Source organism: Ursus americanus, chromosome 8 (assembly GCF_024610735.1).
Source record: "Ursus americanus isolate L20-20 chromosome 8, mUrsAme1.1.p, whole genome shotgun sequence".
NCBI lineage: Eukaryota > Metazoa > Chordata > Mammalia > Carnivora > Ursidae > Ursus > Ursus americanus.
This window is the reverse complement of record NC_142134.1, coordinates 58,701,920-58,727,062: the sequence shown is the minus strand read 5'-3', so window position 1 is coordinate 58,727,062 and position 25,143 is coordinate 58,701,920. Positions and strand designations below refer to the sequence as shown.

At 36.6% G+C, this 25,143-nt stretch overlaps 1 long non-coding RNA gene across 37 annotated transcripts in view; it reads left to right on the top strand.

Annotated features, from left to right (window-relative positions):
* Positions 1-4,044: 4,044 nt before the first annotated feature.
* The window catches only part of LOC123793462 (uncharacterized), a 191,377-nt gene continuing 170,278 nt past the window's right edge, over positions 4,045-25,143 (top strand). For 19 of the 37 annotated variants that reach the window (XR_015725537.1, XR_015725565.1, XR_015725563.1 and 16 more), the window contains exons 1-3: positions 5,103-5,370; positions 5,497-5,593; positions 22,912-23,084. This is a non-coding gene — a long non-coding RNA (uncharacterized LOC123793462). Of the gene's footprint in view, positions 4,172-4,704; positions 4,833-5,100; positions 5,371-5,496; positions 5,594-18,816; positions 18,894-22,565; positions 22,619-22,911; positions 23,085-25,143 lie in introns of those variants that run through there. The other 18 variants (XR_015725541.1, XR_015725543.1, XR_015725535.1 and 15 more) reach the window with 11 other exon arrangements.

The window sequence follows — 25,143 nt, the reverse complement described above, 5'->3', positions numbered from 1 at the left end:
ATGCTCAGTTTATTCTAAGTTTTCAACTCCTTCCAACTTACATTAATTTAGTAAGGGTCCCATGTAATTGAAATTTAGTAAGAAAAATATAAAAAAACACCATTAACACTTTCATCAGAAATGTAGATTGTCATACCCTTAACCTATGTGATTTTAGGCATAATTTATTCATTTTATAGGACTTTTTTTTTTAAAGATTTGTTTTTGAGAGAGAGAGAGAGAGAGTGCATGTGCACGTGTGTGTGCAAGTGGGGGAGGGGCAGAGGGAGAAAGAGACTCTGAAGCAGACCTCCCCCACCTTCCTCACCCCCGCCAAGCAGGTGTGGAGACAGATGCAGGGCTCAACTGGGGGCTCAATCTCAGGACCCTAATTATGACCTGAAATCAAGAGTCAGACTTTTAATTGAGCCATCACCATTTTACAGGACATTCTATATGCATTAAGTCTCATTTTATTTTTTGATATGCATAAAAGCATTTCTTGAGATACGTTTAGCAGAATTACATGAAATTATTTTTTTACTGGTCAAAGGAGATAAAAATAATAGCCTGTGGCTATAGAATTTTTTTCCTTAATTGTGTTACATAGCAATTTTGCCCTTGTTCCAGGCAAGCCTTGCAGTGTGCTTCCTTACCATAGTACCCTATATGCAACAACCAATTGTCAGTAAATACCAGTTTTTATTCTCATTTCTATACCCCTTCCAAAAACAAATAATCCGGTGCCAATACAAAATGACATCAATAAATAATATGTCACATTTTTATTGAAGAGGAAAACTGACCAAAGCAGGCCCAGGCCAGGAGACCCCAGATGATGGAAAGTTACTAACAATAAGCTAGAGATAACCAGAAGCTGTACTGGGACCAGGACAAAACCAACCGTTTCTGCTTCCGTAAACAGGCTTCCCACCACAGGCTCCCTACACTACTGTTCCAACCTAAAGCAGCCCCCACTCCCTCAGTTTAAACCCACCCACCAGCAGTCAGCATTGCCCTTGGAGCTGCCTGCAGTCCCCTATAAAAGCCCTGTAACCCTGTTGCCCGGGGGCCCAGAATTTGGAGCACAAGCTCATCTGGGTCCGCTGGTGTAAAATAAATCCGAGTTCTCCTACTTCTCCGACTGTACTTGGTCTCTCACCGTCTGACTCTTATTTTTCCACAACACCCTAGCATAAATTTATGACATAAAAAAGCAAAACACCCTGATTATAATTTCTCAGGTTAATTCCTCATTCCAATCTCCCCTCACTCAGATTACCTTCACTAAATTTATTTAACTTTATAACCTAATCAATCACAGAAAGAAACAATACAGGTATCATGCTTTTAAACTTTTTAAAGGAGATACCCATGTCTGTATTGAGTTGCTTTTATTTGCAAAAGTGAGAAATACATTTCAACTTGGCGCTAAGCAAAAAAGAGACTTTCTTGTTGTATTTAACTGGAAAGGTCCTTACACAGCTGGACCCAGGTGCTCAACAAAAGCCAGAATCACCCTGTTCTAGCTTTTCCCTCTGGCTTCCTCACTTCCAGACTGGGTCTTCTCAAAAGAAAACAAACGTGGTCTCCAGAAATTCAAACCTACAAATCTAGCAGGTGGACAAGACTATCGGAACCCTACTAAAGAAAAATATCCAACCATCTCCGCCAAAGTCTCGGGGAAGGTTCTCATTAACTTGGATTAGATAACAGGTCTACTACCAAAACGTTACTGCATTTATCTGAAATAACAAAAAAGATAACAAAAAACAGGGTACGGTATAATTTAACTACAATTACAAATAAAATATGATACTATTATTTGGTTTAATGAAGAAAAACAATCTTGCATTTTTTTCCCCTGGAAAATGCATATGATTGCTTTTATAAAAACAACAATCTACATTTCACCTGTTTTGTCTGTTATAAAATTAATAGCCAAATTCACTGTCCAGTAAAATACTGAGCTTATTTCAGACATTGAGAAACATGAATTCAGATGTGGGAAACATAGGCAAAACAACAACAAAAACTTAAATTTCCTTACTGCCTATAGCTCATTGACAAGTCCTTGAAACATTCAGAGACTTTCCTCTTAATACTCAGCTGTCTGGAGTTTAATACTTTGCTAAAGGCAAAAGGTGATCTTAGCTTAACATTATCCTGACCCCCCAGGATACTCTAAGTCTTCTCTGACATACAAAAATTCCTTTAGAAACTTCCTTTATCTCTACCTCCCAAGATACATATTAGTAATCATCCTCCAAGCATGTGGCCTGAAGGGTCTCATAAAAAAGGGTTTACTGAACAGTAATAAATGACCTTTTCCTAACAATAGCTAGCCCCCTCAGGGTCCTAGAAATCTTGCCTCTAAAATTCCCTACAGGGGTGCCTGGGTGGCTCAGTCGGTTTAGCATCTGCCTTCAGCTCTGGTCATGATCCCAGGGTCCTGGGATTGAGCCCCGAGTCGGGTTCCCTGCTCATCCGGGAGTCTGCTTCTCCCCCTCCCTCTGCCTGCTGCACCCCTTGCTTGTACTCTCTCTCTCTCTGTCAAATAAATAAATAGATAAAATCTTTTAAATAAAATAAATGAATAAATAAATAAAATTCCCTAGAGACTTAGGCACTTCCCTGAGCCCCTCCCAACTTACAAGTGTATCATCGGATTCCGTCACACAACACGGTCTAGCCTTTTCTGCCCCCAGATCCTGTCCCCATGCTTTAGTAAAACCACCTTTTTGCAGCGAAGGTGTCTCAAGAATTCCTTCTGTGCCATTGGCCCTGAACCCCAACATTTCCACATCAGATTCCCTCCGCTCTTTTTAGATCAGTGGTTTTCAAATTTGGCTGCCCACTGAAATCATTTGAGGAGTTTTAATTCCTGCTTCCTAATTCTAATCTCAGAAATTATGATTTAATGGATCTGGAGTTTTGACCTGGATATGAGGTGTTTAAAATCTTCATTTTGAAAACTTTGGTTGACGTTCTGCGTGGTTTTCACCTCAAATGCTTTCAAAAGTTTTATGAATAAATGATGACTTATTTCATACCCCAGAAAAACAGCTTCTCTTAGCTGACTAGGAAGTACACATGAAGATAAATTTTTGTCCTTCCATAGGATCCTTTGCTTACTTCTATTGCAGCTTTTATCAGAGCATGTCCCAATTTTTGTTTCTCTCCTTTACACTAAACTGATAGCACCTAGAAGTTACGCTCTGTGCTTTGTGTATCTGTAGCTCTAGTATCTACTACAAAGACCATCTGAGTTTTATTTTCTTGTAACCGAATGTATATCGAATAATAAATCATTACTTCTGCAAGCTTATGTTGAAAAAGGCAAACTCACTTCCCCCAACACACAAGAAAAATTTTTATTTAATTCAAACTGTTCCAAATAACATGTTGAGGACCTTAACGTACATACCGCAATACATAATAAGAAGTGGGAAAATTAAAGTTCTTATATTAACACTACTGGTGGTTAAAGGGTGTTACACGCACAGAATTTAAGTCCACTGAAGTGTTTAGGAGGCAACTGATGAAGCATACTGAGGTTTTATTTTTATCCTTGCCAACTTGAAATTGGTTTAATATTCTGAACATGACATGAATATAGGTGGCTTTCTTCTGAATGATATTTGAAGTTCCATGATACATAAAATACTGACTGCACTAAAATACTGTTCTTACATCTTAAAGCAAAGGTTCCCTTCTCCTTTAACTCCCTGTTTTCCTTTCTGAAACTTTTTTTTTTTTTTTTAGGATAGAAGGTTAGGGAAAAACTAATCTATATTGTGTTTATAGACTTCTAGGTTCCTGTGAGAGTCACTCTCATCACCTATTTACTCACTTAACAAATATTTATTAAATAATGTGCTCATTATGCTATTTTGAATTTTTTAATTTAGTTCTAATAATCCTGTAGATTATTATGCCATTTTACTGATAAAAAAAAAGTTGGAAGCAGAAAAACTAAACAAACTAAAGACTTGCCTGATGTTACGGGAGGTCATCAAGAGGACGTGACTGCCAGTTGACCTGTGAGCTGGAACACTGGGAAGGCTTCTCACTCCCTCCTTGGAATGTGCACTCCATTAGCCTTTCTGGTTAGAAGCTGCCCTAAGGACATAACCTTGAGATACCCACACGGTATTAAGACTATCTGCATCATCTCTGCGACTGAACCAAGGTAAGTCTTCTTTATAAACTAAGGTCTGGCAGGCGGATACACAGATCTACTGTCTTGTGGCCACAGAGGCTGAGCCTTGTTTGTAAATTCCTTTGCTTATTAACACGGCCACCTACCAATCGAAGCGGCTTCTGGCCTCTCCCTGCCCTCAGGCCAGTTTCAGATTTCACCAGGGAAGCTCCCAAGGCGGTTGCAAACCGATACCTGATACTAACAACTAGTACGAGTTCAAAAGGATTTAACCTAAATATTCCTTACTCAGAAATCCATATTCTTTATATATCACCACAAACATAATTGCTAACATTTAACAACTATTAGAGGCATGCTAAATCCTCCCATTCTGAATTCTGCAACATTCTTTCATATGGTAAGTGAAATTGGGATTTTTCATTTATGTCGAAGGCAAACTAAAGCGCACTTTGGTAAACAGTGCACATAAGGGCCTCTGGTTTGGCTCAATCCCACGCTTGGGGCAGCCTTTCTTCTGGGACATATGCCGACAGCTGTTTTTGTTTTGTTTTGTTTGGTAGGCTCCATGCCCAACATGGGGCTTACACTCACCACCCTAAGATTAAGAGTCCAGTGCTCTAGTGACTCAGCCAGCCAGGAGCCCCCTCTAGCTGGTTCTGGAACTGAAACAATGTGAGTTCACTGCTTGGTAAGTCAGCAACTGCACTGGGTTGATCTGCACGCAAAGAAACAATTGTAGCACATAAGGAGGTCAGAGGGAACGACTTGCAAAGCCCTGACTCCCCATGCAAGGGTGAACGGGTTCCTACTATTTAGGGTTAGGATGACTATTTGGAGAGGGAAGCCTTGTTCGGCCCCGTAGAGGCGGGGCAAGGTTGCACATGCGCCTTAACTAAACACGCCTTACACACTTACACTGTATGTTATGTAAATGAGGCTGAGTCTCCGCCTTAGGTGGAGAATTTAGTATTATAATGAGGTAAAGGTCATCAGTCATTCTGGAGGTCACTCCTTTGTCAGTCCGTACAGATCCACGTCCGGAGTTAAGCTCCAACTGGTCTGGGAGGGCTGGACGTCTGGTCTGGGCAGTCAGATCCCTCCGGGGGCGGTTTCACTTTTAGATTATCTCTTAAGGATAAACAGGGGACAAAGGTCCCTGAGTAGGAATTGGGCAGTAAAGGTCAGGTCTAGCTGGTGACGGTTTTGTGTAACAGCCACATATCAAGGTAAAGACCAAAAAAAAAAAAAAAAAAAAGATTCATGACGGAAGTCTTGCTGAAAACTCACAACTACAAGATTTCTTTCTGTCCCTCTTCACTGTGGTGTCTAAATATGGTGTCTCTCCCGATCAGATGGGGCGACGATCAGGTGGCAGCTTGGCGCGTGAATTCACCTGGGGCAGAACCAGGGAGCTAGAAGGTGACTGAAGACGCGGCAAGGGAACTACAGGTAAGACAGCAAAGGAGAGGCTGTCTGCAATGAGGCGGTGCGTGGGGGCTGTTTTTAAAGGGGAGGACGAGGAGGTATGTTGCTGCAAGGGATTTTCCCTTTTTTGGTACCCGTGCCTCCTCGTAAGTAGCCCACTGGTCAATTAGGGCCTATGGATATTTTGAGGTGGGTCGCTTGATGGTCCCATCTCTATGCAGCCAGGGGGTTGGGGTCACTTTGGGCCCTTCTGCCTTGATCAAGTTTCCACTGCTCAAGCCTATTGTCTAAAAGGGGGCCTCTGCATTTACCATGTATTTAGTTATAAAATCAACGTTTTATAACTGATTATCTACATAAAGATTTAATAGGTCGATTCCTGTTTATGAGCTGCTGTCTTCAAGACAATTTGCTTAATTATGACAAACTTACTGTGAGTGACAAAATATTTTTTAAAATGCAGAGTATACTAATTACTGTGATACAATTCTTTTTAATTTTTCTAGATCAGTCATTTACAACCAAGGGCTATTTTCCCCCTCAGGGGACCCTGGACAATGTTTAGAGACATTTTTGGTTGTCATTTAGGTTGGAAGTGGGTGCTGCTGTAATCTAGTAAACCATAACAAAAAATCCAGTGGGTCCATTGCGGCCGTAGCCAGGCGTGCTGCAAACCACTCCACAATGTGCACGGCAACCTCTTACAACAAAAATATTTGGCAGTCCAATACGTTGAGGGTTCTAAGTTGAGATGCCTCGCTCTAGATGTATTTGTATCATCAAAACCAATCCTATAACCTAAATTTATTGCTATGTTCTGTTTAACTGCTGTGCACGGTGAATTAAAGAGAAGGATAAACTTTTTGCAACTTAACAATCATTAACAGACAATCATGACTTAAAATATTAAAGATTGATAGAACCTTGGCTAAGCATTTTCTTAAAATGTTGAAAACAAAATTGTGTGTTAAAAAGAGGTAGCCATGGGGCCTGGTGACTCAGTCAGTTACGTGTCTCCGAGGGTCCTGGGATCCAGTCCTACATCGGGCTCCCCCCTCCCGTCCCCCCTCCATCAGCTCAGCAGGAGGTCTGCTTCTCCCTGTCCCTCTACAGCTCCCCCTGCTTGTGCTTGCTGTCTGTCAAATAAATAAAATCTTTATTAAAAAAATAAAATAAATAAAAAATAAAATGAAAAGAGGTAGCCAAATTCTTTCTAACAGTGTACTGATGGGAAGTCCTGGAAATGTGCTCTTAAGGAAACAAAGGGTAATTATTTCCTGAAACTTTCTTGGAAGCTGACTTAAGGAAGAATTTTGATGTACATGTTTTGTCAGATGGCTAGTCAGGATAAGTCAAAGCCCAGGAACTGACTTTATCCTGACAAGAATAGTCAATGTATTGGTGCCTTTAAGATGGAAGGTACAATTGGGAATTACTAAGGCTTTACTGAGTCACTCCATTGGGATGCATGAAAAATTAACTCTGAATATTACATGTATTACTTAATTCCCACAATGACCCTGTGAATAAGTATTGTTATTATCCATTTTACCAATTATGTAATCAACTAGTTCAAGGTCACTGAGCTGGCAGGTTGTGGAGTTGGGGCCAAAACACCTGTCTTCCTACCCCAAGGCTGTGTTCATTACCACCATGTTTTTCTGCTTCATCATATTTTAAGAATAATAACAACAGATTTACTGGTCACAAGTAAACACTACCCCACAAAAAAAAAAACAACAGCAAAACAAACTTTTCTTACTTGTAACTTTTGTAACCTAGATATCTAAGTACTTACTTTTTTGATCATCATTTCACTGTGAAGTGACAGAAGCTTTAATGCTCCTTTTAAGTCAAAAGAGATATTTTCCACAGCAGGTGCTCCCCATTTATATGAACTTAACATATTTCTGCCCTGACAGTTAAAAAAGGGGAAAAGACAGACCTGTAGAAAGCCAAAATCATTTGCTGCTACTTACCACCTGAGGGTGGGGGGTGGGGGGGAAACACAACCTGTTCTTTATATTATCTGAAATTAAAAAAATAACATAAGTAGATCACTTTAAACTTAGGCCTTAAACATTTGACCATCTAACGATGTCTCTTTCTTAAGAATACACCAAGATAATATTTCTGATACATCAGAAAGTTAGATTTGAAAATAACAGCTTTGATGTGAAAGTATTAAGCTCCTATCCATAAATTTCTAAGTTTAAAATCCCTGCTTCAATATTCAAACCCAACTCTTCTCTTTTGAAACATTTATCTTTAAGCCAATTTCAGTGGGCTGCAGAAACTATTTCATGCTTTACCGCTACTTCTTTTAATCCTCTCTTAATAATTTATTCAAGTGATGCAATATCAAAGTAGAAAACACTCGGAATTTAGAAACCCACAAAGAAAAAAAATTGAAATACCTGAAGATTTATAATATCAAAGATAAGCACTGCAAACCTTTTTGTGCATATCCTTCTGGGATGTGACATAACAAAACATTTAAAGTTCCTCATCCCTGAATCTCACTAAAATATATTGTCAATAAATTGCTAAGTCAATCAATTGATACGTACTGCATTTTTGTTACCTAATACTTTCTTCATAACTAAAATATTATGCTAATCCTGTGTTTTTAAATGTTTAATTTCCATTATAATGTTTTAGTGAACATTTTGTTTTGTCCATCTTTGTATATATTTCCTGAAGACAATTGAACAAAATGGAATTGTTGGAGAAAAGTATGCATTCTTATTGATGCTGACCAGTTAGTTATCTACCAGAATATGTACAGAAAGTCCTATTCCTTCCATTTGGGAATTTGAGTATCTGCTTATCAAAACCTCACTACCACTTAGTACTTATTTTTGCTTATTAAAATGCTGGTTTAATTCCAGATTTGTTGAGTAATAGTAATCCTCAACGTTTCTTTGTTTCTCATTTCTATTTCTTTCTTACCAGTTTGAATTATATTTTCCTACTAGTTGTTTGACTTTTATTTGTAAGATTTCTTTGGAAATTTATAAAAATATTAATCATTGCAAATATTTTTTTCTAATTACCATTTATTTATGCCACAAATGCATATTCGTATTCACTACAAGCTACGCAGTGTTCTAGTGATATAACAATAATTAGGAAAAGCTAACAAGATCAGACTCTCATTGATCCTATGGTCTGTGGTTATTAATTAATCACACAAAATAAATGCAAAGTTATAAATGTTTTGATGGAAAATATTGCTGTTTTTTTAAAAAATATACTCCTTAGACTGCGTAAACCAGAAAAGGCCTTTCAGAAAAATGATGCTTAGCACAAGCTGACAGGTGGATTGGTAAGCAGAGAGCATTTCTTGGGGACTGGCCAACCCCAAACTAAGAAAGTCCCCTCCCTGTAGGTTTCTGAGACTACCTCAAGTTGCTTGCTGACAGTCCAGGGAAAACAGATACACACGGCAGATACCAGGGCAAAATTACATCTACGAAACTCCAGACTTTACCAAAGGCTTTGATGTTGTTTTCCCCTAAAAACCACTATAAGAAGCTAGTAATTGATGCCAATGTGTAAGCTACTTTGGCACCAATTTATAAATTGAATTAAAAAAAAATCCTGGGATGGCACTGACAGTATGGATATCTTTGGAAGCACAGTAAGTAGTTCAGTACAACGGGCAACAAGCCATGCATTAACAAAACCATCGGGAAGGCTGCCTTTCACTCTCTGGATGGCTAACTCAACATGTTTAAAATAAAAGTATCTCTGCTGCAGAAAGCTTTCTCAGTAGGGAAAACAGACATGGTTAAGGGTGAATTGAATAGTAATAGGGTATCATATTTGCCTTGAATTCTGATAGGTTAATATTTAGGATAACATCAGATTATTTATTCATTCAACTAACAGATTTATTGTTTTCACAATTTTACAGTCTAAACTGACAAAAATAAAGCATTGTTTTTATTTTTCTGTATAGCTGAAGTTGATTTAGCTCTTAGGAGTCATTTTTTGCAGAACTGGACATCGATTCTTGCCAATTCAAGGTGATGTCTGATGATTTTTACTGTACTGTTTTCTTTCTTCCCAGGGTAATCTAAATACAGAGTAGGCTTACATATCCTCTGTGGTGTGCCGGTCAATGTGCTCTGGAGGGGGATGGGGGAAAGGCACCCATTTGTAAAGTTTCCAAGCTCGTGGTACAAGTGCAGTCATGGTTGGCCAATTTCAAGTTTCCAACCTGACATCAGTGAATGTGGAGTTGGAAGAAAATAACCCACAGTCAGCTCTAAATGAGCCGGTTTGAGCAGGTGCCAGTATACCACTCTCCATAGTCCCAGAATCGAGAAGAATGCTTTTTTTTGTCCTCACTGGCCTCTACTAAGGGCTAGCTTTTTCTACCTGTTTTGAGAATTGGCTTTTGTCTTCTTCATGAACAGTCCTGGTTAGTATTTTATCCAATCTTATGGAACAGGCAAAGCATGTTATCTGTTCTGGAAATAACACAATTATTCCTTTGGATGACTCTGCCCCAAATTCGGCTCCTTATGGCTTTTGCAGCTCCTGCCATGGAATCCATAATCCTCACAACAATTTCATGGCAGCTGGGTTAGTATTTCTCTCAGAGACTTGTATCCTAGAAATTTCTGGATATTATCCAAGTCTCATACAAGCTTAGGGAGATTTGGGAGTCTGTATCAGACTGTCATTGACTAAACAGGCCACTTCACCATTTCTACTTTACTGCAGCCATGTTGGCCTACGGGCATTCTGCATTTATTTATCCATTTCCAGAGTTCCAGAGGATGGGTGGCCCGAAAGTCCCCTATTCTTTCAGATCCCAGACCTAACAGTTGACTTCAAGAGAGGTCATCTCCACTGCCATGCCTAGGTTTTGGCCCTAACCATGGTTGGGGGATATGAGAGCAGAGCCTATTCTAGCATCTAAACTCCATGTTCTGTTTTACTAATCCTCTCCAAGCTTCCGATCCCAGAGGAGTTTTATCTTTTCCCTGCTTTCAGGACAACAGCTCTAATTTAACTGCTGCATTATTTGTGACCCAGTAGTTCATGGATATAAACTCTAGCTCTTTAGTTTCCCAAGTTTAGCTCATGATAAGGACATCCTGATATTTAGAATTCTATTTTAGAAAAAAAAAAAATGTTCTTCTCTCTCCATTGCTTAGCTTTTGAGAATCAAAAGCACATTGGATTGCACATTACTGTTCCACAATAATTTAAAATATATACGTTTACAAAACAGAGCTGAGTGAGACTTTTTTTTTTATTATTTACATTTTTTCCTCCGAGGCAATGAAAACCACTATACCATTGAAATGTGGGACTTTAAAACAAACAACACAGGTTAAAATCCCCTCTATCATACTAAAATGAGTCCCCAAGGCTAGTTAAGTACTGGGGATATAATGATGAACAAGGTTAGACATGACTTCCACTTGTATAGAAGTTAGTCAAATTGGAATATGGACCAGTTTCTTTAAAAAAAGGACAGCATGCTAAATGCTGAGAGAGAATAGTGCTGAGTACTGTGTGAGGTTATAAAGCAGCAACCCTGCTCTAAGTTTATGTAGTCAGCAAACAATTCTATTGAAAACTGATGAAGGACTCTAATAAACTGTCTCAGGTTAGTATACAGATTAGTGTACATCAGATTTCATCCAAATTTCTGAAACAAGTACTATACATGGTTATATTGACCAAAAGGAAGGATCAATTGAGTTTGCTATTGTAAAGATAGCTCTTGGCTAGCGCAGAAAAGTGAAAGAGACATGGGGATGGGGAACAGAAACTCCATCGTTATGAAATTTAAAAAAAAAAAGCTATAATTATTGCCAAACATGTTGAAAGTATGAAATCTATGATATTGTTCAATTCTCAGATGTCTTCTAAATTCTTTCCAAAACTATTAATGATTTCCATTGGCAAGAGGAAATGCTCCCCTCTCTCTTGCTATTGATGCTCAAAGTCAAAGCAGTAACAGTAAATACAAGTTTCAATCTTATAATTGGCTTCAGGATTTTAAATATTGTCCTTAAAATGGTTTTCAAGATATTTCCTCCATGAGCATTGTCTTTTGGGATCTGGCCAAAGGTTACATTAACCATTAGGGTAGATGTTGCCAATTTCTAAGCTGGTCAATGGGAAAGAAATCCCTTCATAAAAGAAAGTATTGCTTGGCACTGAATAAATAGGGCTTAGTCTGGACTCCTGCTGAATGAAGAAAAGGAGTAAAAAAACAAAGATCTCACATGTTGTAAAATGATAGAGGAAGATATTTAGCCTCAAGACACCCTTATTAATAACTCTGGAGAACCCCAATGAACTTTTGGGTTCTATCTCTCAATATCACTGTATTAGATAAAAACTGATGAAATTTTTAAAATAGGCACTTAAAATAGCAATGATAAACCTCTTAAATGAAACAAATAACATATTATGATGAATAACCATTTTCCCAAATATCGAAATATTAAGAGAAGCATCGTTTTATAGTTTTGCAAATCTCTTAAGTGTCTGATTTAATAAATGACAGCAAGATTCACATATCTGCTTTTGTATTCACTTTGCTGTGACATTTTGTTTGGTTGAAGTATATGAAGAAAATCCGGTTTCATACAGACATCCTTCCTTGGAAAAGGAGAGAGTATTTTAATGTTTGTGAATAATTTTCTCTAATACCACACTAAATCCTGTCAAGTGACACTCGGTAAAGGTGAGTTACGGTATAGAATCTGGAACCACGTCAATGAAAACTTGTGCTTAGTTACATTAAAATTAATTGATTTTTCTTTCGTTTTGAATATAGGTTTTCTAATATGCAATGTTCAACATTAGTTCTTATTTATGCATAGCTCCTAGAATATTGACACATTACATTATACATTATCAAAATATCAAATTCATTAATATTACTACTTGTATCAAAAAGCCTTTAAGTATTAGGAAGCAGTCATGGCTGTGGTAGGTGATACAAGCTTTTCAAAATGCATTTTTTTTGAAAATCCAAATTTTGCCATTAGTGACAAATACTGTAATTGTTGTCATTTAAGTTACTGGCTTATTTTTGAGAAATTATCTTCCTTAAGTCTGAAAACACATACTTTGGTTGTTGCTCTTTTACATAAAATGAATGGTGTTTGATAATAAAAGCAGCTAGCTCAACTCAGAAGGCAAATCTTGTGGCTTTCATTACAACGGAATTGCTTTATGTCTACTTTTTATTTTGTCACACACAAATATGAAAAAGGCGTTTGAAAAGATGATATGAAAAGGGTTGAGATTTAATCAAATTAATAATTTTTACTGCTTCATCAAGAACAGCCTTAGGTAAAATGGCCGTTTATTTCCCGGAATGTGAGTGCAAGGTGGCCAAGCGTACGATAACCACTAATGCAGTTCTGTGCACTTCCTCCATAGTACTAAACACCAGCTGTGTGACCCCCCAGCACATTGCACCATCAGTGTAAGCATCAAAACTAAAAATGGCAAAAATATCTTACGATTGTGAGAATATTTTTGATCTCACAGACCTCCATACATGGTCTCGGAAAACTTCAAGGGTCTGTGGCTCATGCTGCGAGAATCTCTGATCTAGAAAATTCTTTTATTTGGCCCACTGCCTCCTCTACATCATCATCTCCTATCCTGTCTTCACCCACTCCCCTTCAGCCACATTGACCTGATTTTTGTTCAGTGGTATCGGCTGCTTCCTTTGCCAAGATTGGTCTTTCAAGATACACAAAAGGCTTGTCAGCTAACAGCTGACTTAACAGCTGGCTAACAGCTAACTCAGCCGCTGCTCAAACATTACCTTACCAATGACCTTACCTGACCATGCTGTTGAAGACTGCAATTCTAAGAACTCCTGATTTGACTTACATATGGCCTATTTTCTTCATAGCATTTGTTATATTCTTTTGTTACATTTGCTATGGTATTCATAAGTTTTTCTCCCCCTTTATTAAATTGGCAGCTTTATGAAGGCAGGGATTTTTACATTTTATGGCTATGTATCAAATACCTAAAGTGAGTCTTGTATGTGGTAGATATCAAACATTTGCTGAATAAAAGGATGAATGATTTCAATTGTGTATCATCCTGTTTCATGAATGTAATTCTTCACTTCTATTTCAGAGGACATTAATAATAAATATTAATATCTAATACAGTTTCAAATTTCTGCTTACTGTATCTTTTTTACCTCTAAATTCCATATTCTTGTTTTCATGTTAGACATTTCTCAAATATCTGATTAGTTTTTTTTTCCATTAATACTTTAAAATGATGTACCAAAAAGCTTACCAGAGGCTCTACACGCACATTTTCATGGTAAACTTCACTTTAGATTGATCAGGTGGGGATAGAAAGGTTTGTCTGATGTCTCCTAAGCAGCAGTTATAAGTAGTTCTCCCTTGGATAATCAGTATCTTTGTTACAGGATTTCTTCTTTAGTCCCCTTGGTTCTTGATCACGTCTCTTCGAAGAATGAAGAGGTAGACCTGAGAAAGAATAGTGGGCAGCAAAGTGAGGTTTACTGAGTGATTGTGAAGCTTGTAGTACAAAGCTCCCCTGAAGGAGGGGACCTGAGATGGTTGTCGTTGGAGTTTGTGAAGTCTAGGTGTTTTTATCGGCTTTTTGGCAGGCTGTTTTAATTTGATTAGCCCTTTCTGCACCTGTCACCCAATTGGGTTTTTGTCACCTACCTATCACATGGGAAATAGTGGAGGCCTCTTTCCAGGGTGGTGTAAAATGCTTTAAAGGCTGATTTCCTCTTAAGGTAGGGGCCCCTTGTCCCTGCCTGCTGTCTTTCAACTATCCTTCATCATCTTCAGAGAGAAATTTTTGAGTCTTATCTTGAATAATATATATTAATGCTTGATTAATATGTACTTTGTTGCCAAATTGAGAAGGATTACTAATGATCTTATTCTTAAGTATATATTCTTCACTCAGATGTCAGCAAACTATTGCCTAAGGGCCTAATCTAGACTGTTATTATAAATAAAATTTTATTAACACAGCAATGTTCATTCATTTTGAAGCAGGAGAGCTAGGTTCTTGTCCTTCACCCCACATGCCTAGGGCAGGGTGGTGGTCCTCTACCCCATACCCTAGGGTAGGGTGGTCTGATTTGTCCCCTTATCTCTGGTTTCCCATATCCACATTTTTAGGATTTCTGTGAGCCTGATCACATAGCCCCCTATCTATCTCTCCATACCTAGCCCCACCTGTCCCTTACTCAGTTTACATTTTGCCTATGACTTCCTTCATGCTACAATTGCACAGGCAACTGGTTGCAACATAAATCACTTGAACTGGTCCTTTACAGAAAATATATGTCCATCCTTTGTCTCTGTCTCTGGTATGGTTCCTCTTAGCCATTCTCCCTGTTGCCTTGTATCTTGGTATATAGTAAACTCAGTTTAATTTCATAGAGGAAACATACCTTCTCCTGATGGGCATGTGGGAAGTAGATATTGTCTCTACTGCATGAAAGAGGATTTGTGAGCTTATCAGATCAAAATAATCTTGCTTTTGGCCTCACTCCTCATCTTTGCCTTTTCAGGCAACTGATTGACCCCTCCCTACAACTTTTCAGTATAAAGGGGCACAACGGCTCTTACTTTTTTAATGTCATTAATATAAGGCCCTTTGGTAGCTTTTATTTTCCTATCGATAAGACCCTCAATGTTCTTTACCTTTGTTATCTCAAGAATGTGTAAACATCTGATTGCTTGATTGGCCTTTTCTATTTTTGTTATTCCCTATAATTTTAAATTTTTGTTAAATTCTCCTTTTGTTTTTTGGAGGGAATATAGATAAAATTAGTTGTAATCCATCATGCTTAATTGAAGTTACCAGTACTATTTTATAATTTTCTATGTTTAAGATATACTGGAGTTTAGGGTTGCCTGGCTGGCTCAGTTGGTAGTAAAGCGGGAGAGTTAGGTTCTTGTCTCACTGAGTCAAACAAGGAACGAATCTTATGGACAAAGGAGAGTGAGTAAAGCAATAGAGGCTTATTAAGCAGGATACAGAAAAATCTCTCAGGAGTGAGAAGGATCCTGACAGGGTTGCCACTGAGGGCCTTTAGGGTTGGCCTTTTATAGAGAGATAACCAGGGCACTTAAATGCTTTTAACATCTCTATTGATATCACCATTGAGCAAGTTCTAGTGATAACACCTTCAATGCCACCCAGGCACCCAGGTTCTGTATCTTAAGCTGTGTTGTGGTTACACATGTGTTTCAGTTTCTAACAATTAGTTTACACTTTTAAGAGTTACGCATTTAGCTGTATTCATACTACATTAAAAATTTTCTGTTAAAATAAAGCTCCCCCCCAAAAATTTTATAAATAAATAAATAAGCTCCCCTCAACACCTGCCAGATTTACTAGCCTACCAGTTTATTAGGAAGTTATACCAAACAATTAAGGACATTGAAAAATAAAATATAAAAAACTCTACCGCATTTACTCCCAAGAAAATTAAACAAATTTAAATCTTACAATCAAGTGTTTATTAAGCACTTTGCTATTTGCACTACAGTGTACTGTGACAGTGAATGCTAAGAAGAATTTATGTATTCACCCCTCCTCTCTTGCCATCTAATCCCTCATTAGATGATGGGCAAGGAAATCACACCTGGAAGCTAAGAAAAGAAATCTGTGGAAATATTTTCTACAACTTAAGAACAAACACCCGCAAACAGAGAAATATAAATTTGTGCACATTGTGCTGTTAACTTAAAGAGCTGGAGTAAAAAACAAGGACATGGAACATGGTTCCCTTTGTGATATATTTAAAACAAAATGTAGGCATGTTATCTGTTCTGGAAATAACACAATTATTCCTTTGGATGACTCTGCCCCAAATTCGGCTCCTTATGGCAAGTTTATCATTTACTTTACTGTTAATTAATTACATCTTAAAAGAAACTACTGTTAAATCATCATTTTTCCAAACAAAGTCTGGGGCAAACTTCTGATAAAGTAAAATCTTAATGAATTCACCATTTTTCATCATCTAATGTCTTGCTAGGCATTGTTCACATAAATATGTGATGAAAACTCCCACTCTTTCATAAGGCTTATGATTTTCCAGTTTTACTCCCAAGCAGGAGAAAATTTTGAGGCTACACGATAGAGTAATACCTATTATATTAGTTGTGTATTTCTGTTGTACCAAATTACCGCAAACTTAGTGAGATAAAACAATAGACATTTATTATCTTACGGTTCTGGAAGTCACAAGTCCAAAATGAGCATCACTGGGCTGACAGATTTCAACAGGGCTACATTCTTTTCTGGAAACTCTAGGGGAAAGTCTGTCTTGGCTTTTTAGCTTCCAGACGGAGGCCTCATTGACTCCCTGCACCCCCATTTACTTATAAGGCCATTTGTGATTACACTGAGCCCACTTGGATAATCCAGGAAGCCCTTCCCATCTCAAAGTTAGCTAATGAGCCAACTTAATTCCATCCACTACCTCAATTACTTGCCATGTAACAAAATGTATTCACACATTTTAGGAATTAGGTGCAAGCATTTATGTCAAGCTGTTATTATTCCTAGCTACCATATTTGCCAATACAATTCCATTAATGATGCTTCATCTGTTATTATGTGCCTGTGTTGATACTAGGGAAAATACACAAAAACAGTATATGCCAGTGCTGTGTGTATTCAGGCATTATCATGAGAATAGCCATGGTCATTTGAAAAAATATTGGTGTTTTATTTCTTTTTAATTGAGATATAATTGACCTATAACATACTGGTTTCAGGTATACAACTAATGATTCAATATTTGTGATGCTCTATTTCCTATATAGTATATTGCAAGACAGTGAAGGAAGAAGTAGAAAGTTGGCACATCTTAAGGAAAAATAAAACTGAAGACAAGATGAAATTTTAAAAGAAATGAAAAAAATATGATTCACATACATGTATTGTGATCATTCAGGCCATTTATTCTTATTTTTATTATACCTGTCTCTACTGTAGATGGGGAAAATACACATTCTAGCACATATTCTTTTCTAAATGGAATATTTCAAATTTCAGATTGAATGAATATATGAAAATGATATCCTAATATAAAAATATAAAATCTAGGGACGCCTGGGTGGCACACGTCTACCTTCAGCTCAGGGCGTGATCCCAGCGTTATGGGATCGAGCCCCACATCAGGCTCCTCCGCTATGAGCCTGCTTCTTCCTCTCCCACTCCCCCCGCTTATGTTCCCTCTCTCGCTGGCTGTCTCTGTCTCTGTCGAATAAATAAATAAAATTAAAAAAATATAAAATCTATGATTTATTTCATTTCCACTTTGATGGAAAATTAGCAGAAGATGTTACTTGAAGCAGAGCTGAACATCCAAAACATTTAATATATATTTATAATATAATAACATGTAAATACACAGCATATGTATAATATATATTATATTTGAAGTAATATATAGGTATGTTTATATATGTATGAGCCACACATATATATGGCCATATATATATAATATTATATATTTTACTCTTTTCAGTTTATCTTTTTCTGCTTGTGTATGTTCATATACGTGTAGGTTTGATATATGCAGTGCATAATTGTAATATACTATATGTCTATTCAATACTCTTTCCAATGAATCTTTTTCTGCTTATGTGTATTTGTGTGTGATTATTAATACTGGAAAATATTCAAAATATGTGAACTGAAATAGAAAATAAATGATTTGTTTCAAATTATTAAAACACCATAATAAATATGCAAAATCTCCCAAAGCATTCATGGAATGCTTTAAAATCCACCAAAAACGGAATAAGGATTAAACTTGAACTGTTCTGTAAAGGATAAAGATTTACTATGTGAATAGTTAGGAGTGCTTCAATTCAAGCAAAACATTAAATGATAGTGTCAAATTCTTAGCCTGGAGCTTATTTATCATCAAATTTCTTTCTTTGGTAGTAGCATTAAGGATGCATTGAGAAAGGATAAAGTACATTTAACTCTATAGGAAGAAAAAGTTAATGATCCTAAAAGATGATCATAGCTACTTGTCCTTGAGTATTTAAAATATTTTTTCTCACCTGGAAAGTTACAAAAATGCTTCTAAAATGTTATTGGACTTTATATGAGATGTAAGTCCTTTAATTTCGCAAGAGCATTAAGTGGACAAACTCACAAACCAGATTTGACTTTCATTGTCCTGCCTGTTTGATGACTGACATCACTTATTTTTGCAGAGTTTTTAACATCTGCACTGAGGGAGGCGTTTATTTCTTTTGAAGACTTTGCCTTCATTGACAGGACCAAGAACAAGGTTTGGTGATGGCCTCATGGTCCAAACTACTTTCTTCCCCTTTGAGCCATGTTAAACTGAGAAGCAGATTTGCATGCTTTCCCAATCAGTGATTTCTTTGCAATAGTGTAGTGTTTTTATTGAAACAGCTAAGTTTAAATTACTATGTTTTTACTGCCTTATTGAGGTATAATTAATATATTAAAAACTGTGCAAATTTTATACATGGAATTTGATAAAGTTCTGACATACAACAAGGAAGCTTAATTTTTAACAATATTACTTATTAACAAATGATATATAATTAAGAACAAAGTTTAGGGACGTCTGGGTGGCTCAGTCAGTTAAGCCTCTGACTCTTGATTTCAGCTCAGATTGTGATCCTGGGGTTATGAAATGGAGCTCTTGAGTCAGGCTCTGTGCTCAGCGTGGAGTCGGCTTGAGATTCTCTCTCCCTCTCCCTGCTCCTTCCCACTTCTTATGCTCTCTGTCTCTCTCTCAAAATAAATAAGTCTTTATTTAAAAAAAAAAAAAGAACAAGTTTAGTAAATATAAACACAAAAGTGTCTTTCTTTTACTCTTTTCAACTGGTATGGATATTATTTCTAACACTGTCATTCTAAATTTAAAGAAAGAAACAGGGATTCCTGGGTGGCTCAGTCAGTTAAGCATCTGCCTTCAGCTCAGGTCGTGATCTCAGGGTCCTAGGCTCGAGTCCAGCATCAGGCCATGAGGCTCCTTGCTCAGCAGGGAGCCTGCTTCTCCAGACACTGCCTGCCCTCCCGCCTCCCCCACTTGTGTGCTCTCTCACTCAGACAAATAAATAAGTAAAATCTTAAAAAAAGAAAGAAAAGAAAAGAAAAAAGAAAAAGGAAAGAGAAAGGAAGAAAGAAAGAAAGAAAGAAAGAAAGAAAGAAAGAAAGAAAGAAAGAAAGAAAGAAAGAAAGAAAGAAGAAAGAAAGGGAAGGAAGGAAGGAAGGAAGGAGTCTTTATTGCTTACACTGGACATTTCATGTCTCTGCGATTACATATAACTTTCTTTGAGTAGAAAAACTAATTCTCAAGTTAAAACTGAAACAGTGAAATTGTGTTATATATTCCCTTGGATTAGACTTAGCCCTATGAGACCCAGAATATATCAAGTTCCATTGATCATAGACCATCTACATTTCTAAATGCCTTGTATTCTAAAGGATAAAAGGGCATTTAAGATGGTTTTAAATCCTGAAATAAGCTACACTGCTGTTTCTTTTTATTTTTGTTCTGTTGTTATATTTGGCTCTCTTTTCCCCTCCCCTGCTCCCTTCCTTCCCTCCTTTGTCTCCTACCTTCCTTTCTCTCTCCCTCTCTTTCTTCATCTTCCCAGATATCAAAGACTGAATTTATTATTATTATTATTTTTTACAAAACTGACCCCAAAGTTATCCAGTAAGAATTTTGACTCATATATAATAATCCATAGTACATATTCACACATTCCTTATTACTTTGGGAGTTCATTGTTTTTTAAAGCAGGATTTCTTTACACTGTCTTATTATTCCAAGTAAAACATCCTTTAGTAATAAGAAATTGCCTGTGAGTTTTTCTTAGTTTGCTGAAGATCCCATCAGGATGTTTACTGATAAGACGTGAACTTGGTTGCCCAAGAAGTAAACTTCATGAGTATCTAATTTGATAAATTTTAGAAATATGAAGTTTCACATTGTGCATCAAAGTTCTTCTCTGAAAAATCTTATTACCTTGTTATCTACTAAATTAATTAGCTTGCCATTTAATTAATCAGATTTTCATTATTTCTAGAAACTGCAGTTATGAGAATATAAATATGTGTTTATCTAAATTGAATTATTATAGCATGTATCTTTTTTTTAAATGATTGTTTTGAACTTTAGGGAATGGTACACAATTTACTCCATAAAGTTAAAGGTTAAAAGTATATATATTATGTTATCTTTATGTAAGTTACTCTGTCCTTGCCCTTTTACCTCTCCCTGTTTCCCAGCCCAGCCCCAAGCAACCAGTTGTTCTGAAAACTGGATTCTGTTACAGTATAATATATTTTATAATTCCAAAATAAACACAATTTAGTAAAGGAAATCAGAGCAAGTCTCCCCAAAATGTGCCATTTTGGCATGTGAACTATTTGAGCTAAAGGCAATTGAGACCCTGTGGGCGCAAGAGAGATTTTTGCCCCTCCCTTAACTACTTAAAAAAAGAAATTCTAATCCCCCCCAATATGTGTTATTACCAGAGATAAAATTTATCTGAGTGACCCATTTGTATGGCAGGGCAAACATCTAATTACAAAACATCTGCTCTTCTTCTTATTGTCATGTGAATTCAAACCATCCCCTTTGAAAACCCAGGTCTGTTACCCATTTCTTAGTTTAGGATGGCATATCTACCTCATTTTACCTTTCTTTCTTTGAACCTTTCATGTATTTGAGGTTCATATATGTAATTATATTTGTTTTTCTTGTGTTAATCTTTTTTATGTTAATTTGATTATTAGGCCAAAGAACCAAGAAGGGTAGAGAAAAAAAAAAAAAAAAAGAAACTTCCTCTCCAACACTAGCCAAAAACTATAATATTTTCTTTCATAAATCTCTTTTCTTTTTACAAACCGTCTGGTAGGAAAACACATAATCAATTTACTTCTGATCTTCACAACCTCAACACATGAAGTATTGAAGGAATTGTGGTTTCCTAATGTGTTTCTAAAATATTTCATCCATGGCTACAGTGCTACTTTCTCTGAGATCTACTCTCTAACTTTCCCAACTCCACAGGATTTTGGCTTCACTGCCTATGCTCTTATCCAGGCTATACTTCCTGCCAGCAGAGACAGGAATTATGTCTCATTAAGCTAGCTTCCCCAGGAAATGCTCTGTCTAAAACTGTGGGTTATCCAAAATATTTTCTGAATAGATATATGAATAGACAACATGAACTGATCCATATTATGGCTCAAATACCAGCCCTTCCATATTAAGGGAATGTTCCCCTTGATGACCAGAAGGAGCTATGGGATAAGCATGATTTTGCACAATAGATCATTTTATTTTTATTTGTGTGATATGATGGCTATAATTATCTGATATATCCTTCATGGTTCCAACCCTTTGTAATCAGCTGCTCCTTGGAGTTTCCTGTCCTGACCCAATATGACTCATGCTTGTATTTAAATTAAATTAAATATGTCCATATTTATTATGGACATAATAAATTGGCTAGTTGGTATACTTGGTAGAAAGTTATCCAGGAATTCAGCTGCCCACATGTGTCATTAGGAAGTAACTATCACTACCCTATTCCAACCCCTTTTTGAAACTTGCCACTTGGCTAATTCTTCCATATTATGGCAGATGTGAGTCATATCCTTCTTTTTATTATATTTAAGTAGTTTGAGTGAAGGGAGGAAAATTCTCAGGGCAAAATAATTATGTTGAATTGCATGGTTATACTAAACAGAACTAATTACAGTTCAATTAAATTTAATGCTTAAATTGAATTATCATTTAATTATTTTAATACCAACAAATACCAATTGAAATGTAAATGTGTGATTATTTTATATAGAAGAAAATAGATTAGGTGGCACTTTTTAGAAATCAAATGTGACTAAAAGATATGAGGATTACAGTATGCTTTAGCCTTCTGAGAGTTACTAATTTGGTATATTTGGATTTCAGAAAATTTGATGAGTCATGGGAATTGACCTTGAGGAAAGGGACTGACTTCAATTGTGAGTTATGCTAATTTATCTACATATGTTAAGATGAGGCTGTGTTGTACACACTTTGGCTTCATAAGTTCACTCAGTCCAGAAAATGGTCCTAAAAAACAATATTAAAAATTACTAGCAGTCAAGTGTGATGGGTTCTCTACTGATAAGTACCCTGCCATTAAAAATTGTTACATTGAACAAAATGTATGAGACAACTGTTTGGGGGCATTGAAGAAAGGGGAAATTTACATTAGGAGCTCTGTATTTGCCCCATATCTCTATCTGTGGCTAATTTCCTGGCTGTGACACAGGGAAGTATCCCACAGAGGTCCTGCTATGCAGAAGAGACAGAGCCCCAAGAGATTGCGTTGGTGATGGACTCCTTGGAGCATGGTCCTAAAGAAGAGAAAGCAGGTCAATGTTGGATTCTGATTGGAGGTTTTCTGCAAGAACGTGGATATGAACTGGGACACATGGATTCGCGGTAAGACAATAGGAGGTTTACCAGGATGCAGTCTCTATAGAGTCAAGAATAAGACAGATGTATTAAAGATCAGGAAGTTCCTGGAAATGTTGGAATTCTGGCCTGGTCAGAATTGGGGGACCTCATTAATACCAAGAATTCCAGCTGGCACACCAGAAAGACCAAATCTTTGGAGGAATGTCTATGCTCTAGAATAAGTCTTGCTCAAGACCCACTCTAAGGACGTCTAAAAGAAAAACTGAACAGATTCATAGGGAAAATAGTTTGCATTCTGAGTCCTGCCAAATTATAGGATGTCAAATACCTTGGTCTTTCCACAAATCTGCCTTAACAAAAGATAAAGGAAGCCTAAATAAGTTCAAGATGACTAGCCAGTAATTAAACTGCCTCCTGAAACAAACTTCAATGCTCTTTTGAGGAAAAGAAGAGGAACAAAGCCCCTAAAATGGATTAGCCACTACTAAAATAATAAAAACAATTTAAAAGTTATATAAATCTGGACAGAATAAAAAATAAACAGAAAACCAAACCTTCCAAAATGTCTGTTTCTATTTCAATGATATTCAATTTCATCTACTACAGATTAATATTATGCTGGATTTGGGGTAGCATGCTAATAAAATTTTGTTTTGCTAAATCTCATTATCAGATAATTTACAATTATTTAGAGACTTTTCATAGTAAGGTAAATCTACTAGACTTTAAAATTTTAGGAGATATTTATTTTTTCTAAGTTTCTTGTGACTGAAAGTTTTGTAGTTGACTCCATTTCTGGTAATGTTTGAGGTAACACGTCAGTAACGGAATTTTGCATATCATCTTTGCATGAAATCATAAGTGTAATAAGACTTCTTAAAAACAATAATCAGAACTTATATACTAAAATTAACAACCGAATAAAAAATACCAAAATGCAGTGTTTTCTAGACAATTAATCACTAATAAATTAATGAGGGGTTTACATTATTCTGATAACTTTTCACTGAGTGGCACACTATTAGGACATGCATTAAAATCTCTGCTTTTCCAGCCTCTAAAATCTGCTGCTACTCCTATTATCTTTAATTAACACAAATGAATAGTCAGAGCTATTGAGATTTATTTCATTGCACTACTATATGTTTAGAAGTTTTCTGAGAAATATTTATGCTCTCTCATGAATGAAAAGAAGACTTTTTATTAAAAAGTTTCTGACTAAAAGGAAACCGATGCCTGAGCTCTCCAGAAAAGTTTTTTGGACAACCTAGATGAACACCTTGATTATAAGAAAGCTCATTTCATCTTTGAATAAATCTGTTGCAAGTTAATTGGAGGGACACCTGGGTGGTTCAGTCGGTTAAGCATCTGCCTTCAGCTCAGGTCATGATCCCAGGGTCCTGGGATCAAGTCCCACATTGGGCTCCCTGCTCAGTAGGAGCCTGCTTCTCCCTCTGCCTGCTGCTCCCCCTGCTTGTGCTCTCTCTCTCTCTCTGACAAATAAATAAATAAAATCTTTTAAAAAATGTCAATTGGAATAATTTTTTGTTGTTGTTACTAGAGTTACTATTCATCATACAATCTCTTACAAAATGTCTAGCCATCATGGTGATAGGTGTAGATGCACTTAGATCATTGCCTCTTCTAATTAACTCATCATTCCACTGTTTCTATCATCTCTAATTCCACTCTTACACTAGGTAAGACTGACTTTTGGCTGATCAGTTGGTAATCTATTTTGGTAGACTGATTCAAGTGCAGTTCCCTCTGATAAAAGTATTTGGCTGATCAGTTGGTTCTTTACCTTATCCTTTATCAAAATTTAAAAATCATTTCCTTTCACTCTTCTTACTATCATGGAGATTGAAACTTTGTTCCTTACAGTAGTAAATCCTTTAGCTGAATATAGGATTAGAGGGAATTTGTAATTGATTAATTACAATTGTGGTAATAAATACGTATGGTAGAGGGAGATCTGTTCCAGTCTGAAGGTCACACATGAGAATATAAGTCACATACATGTTTGTAAAATCTTTGGAAAGCTTCACAACTTATACAAATTAATTTATTTGCAAAAGTCGTC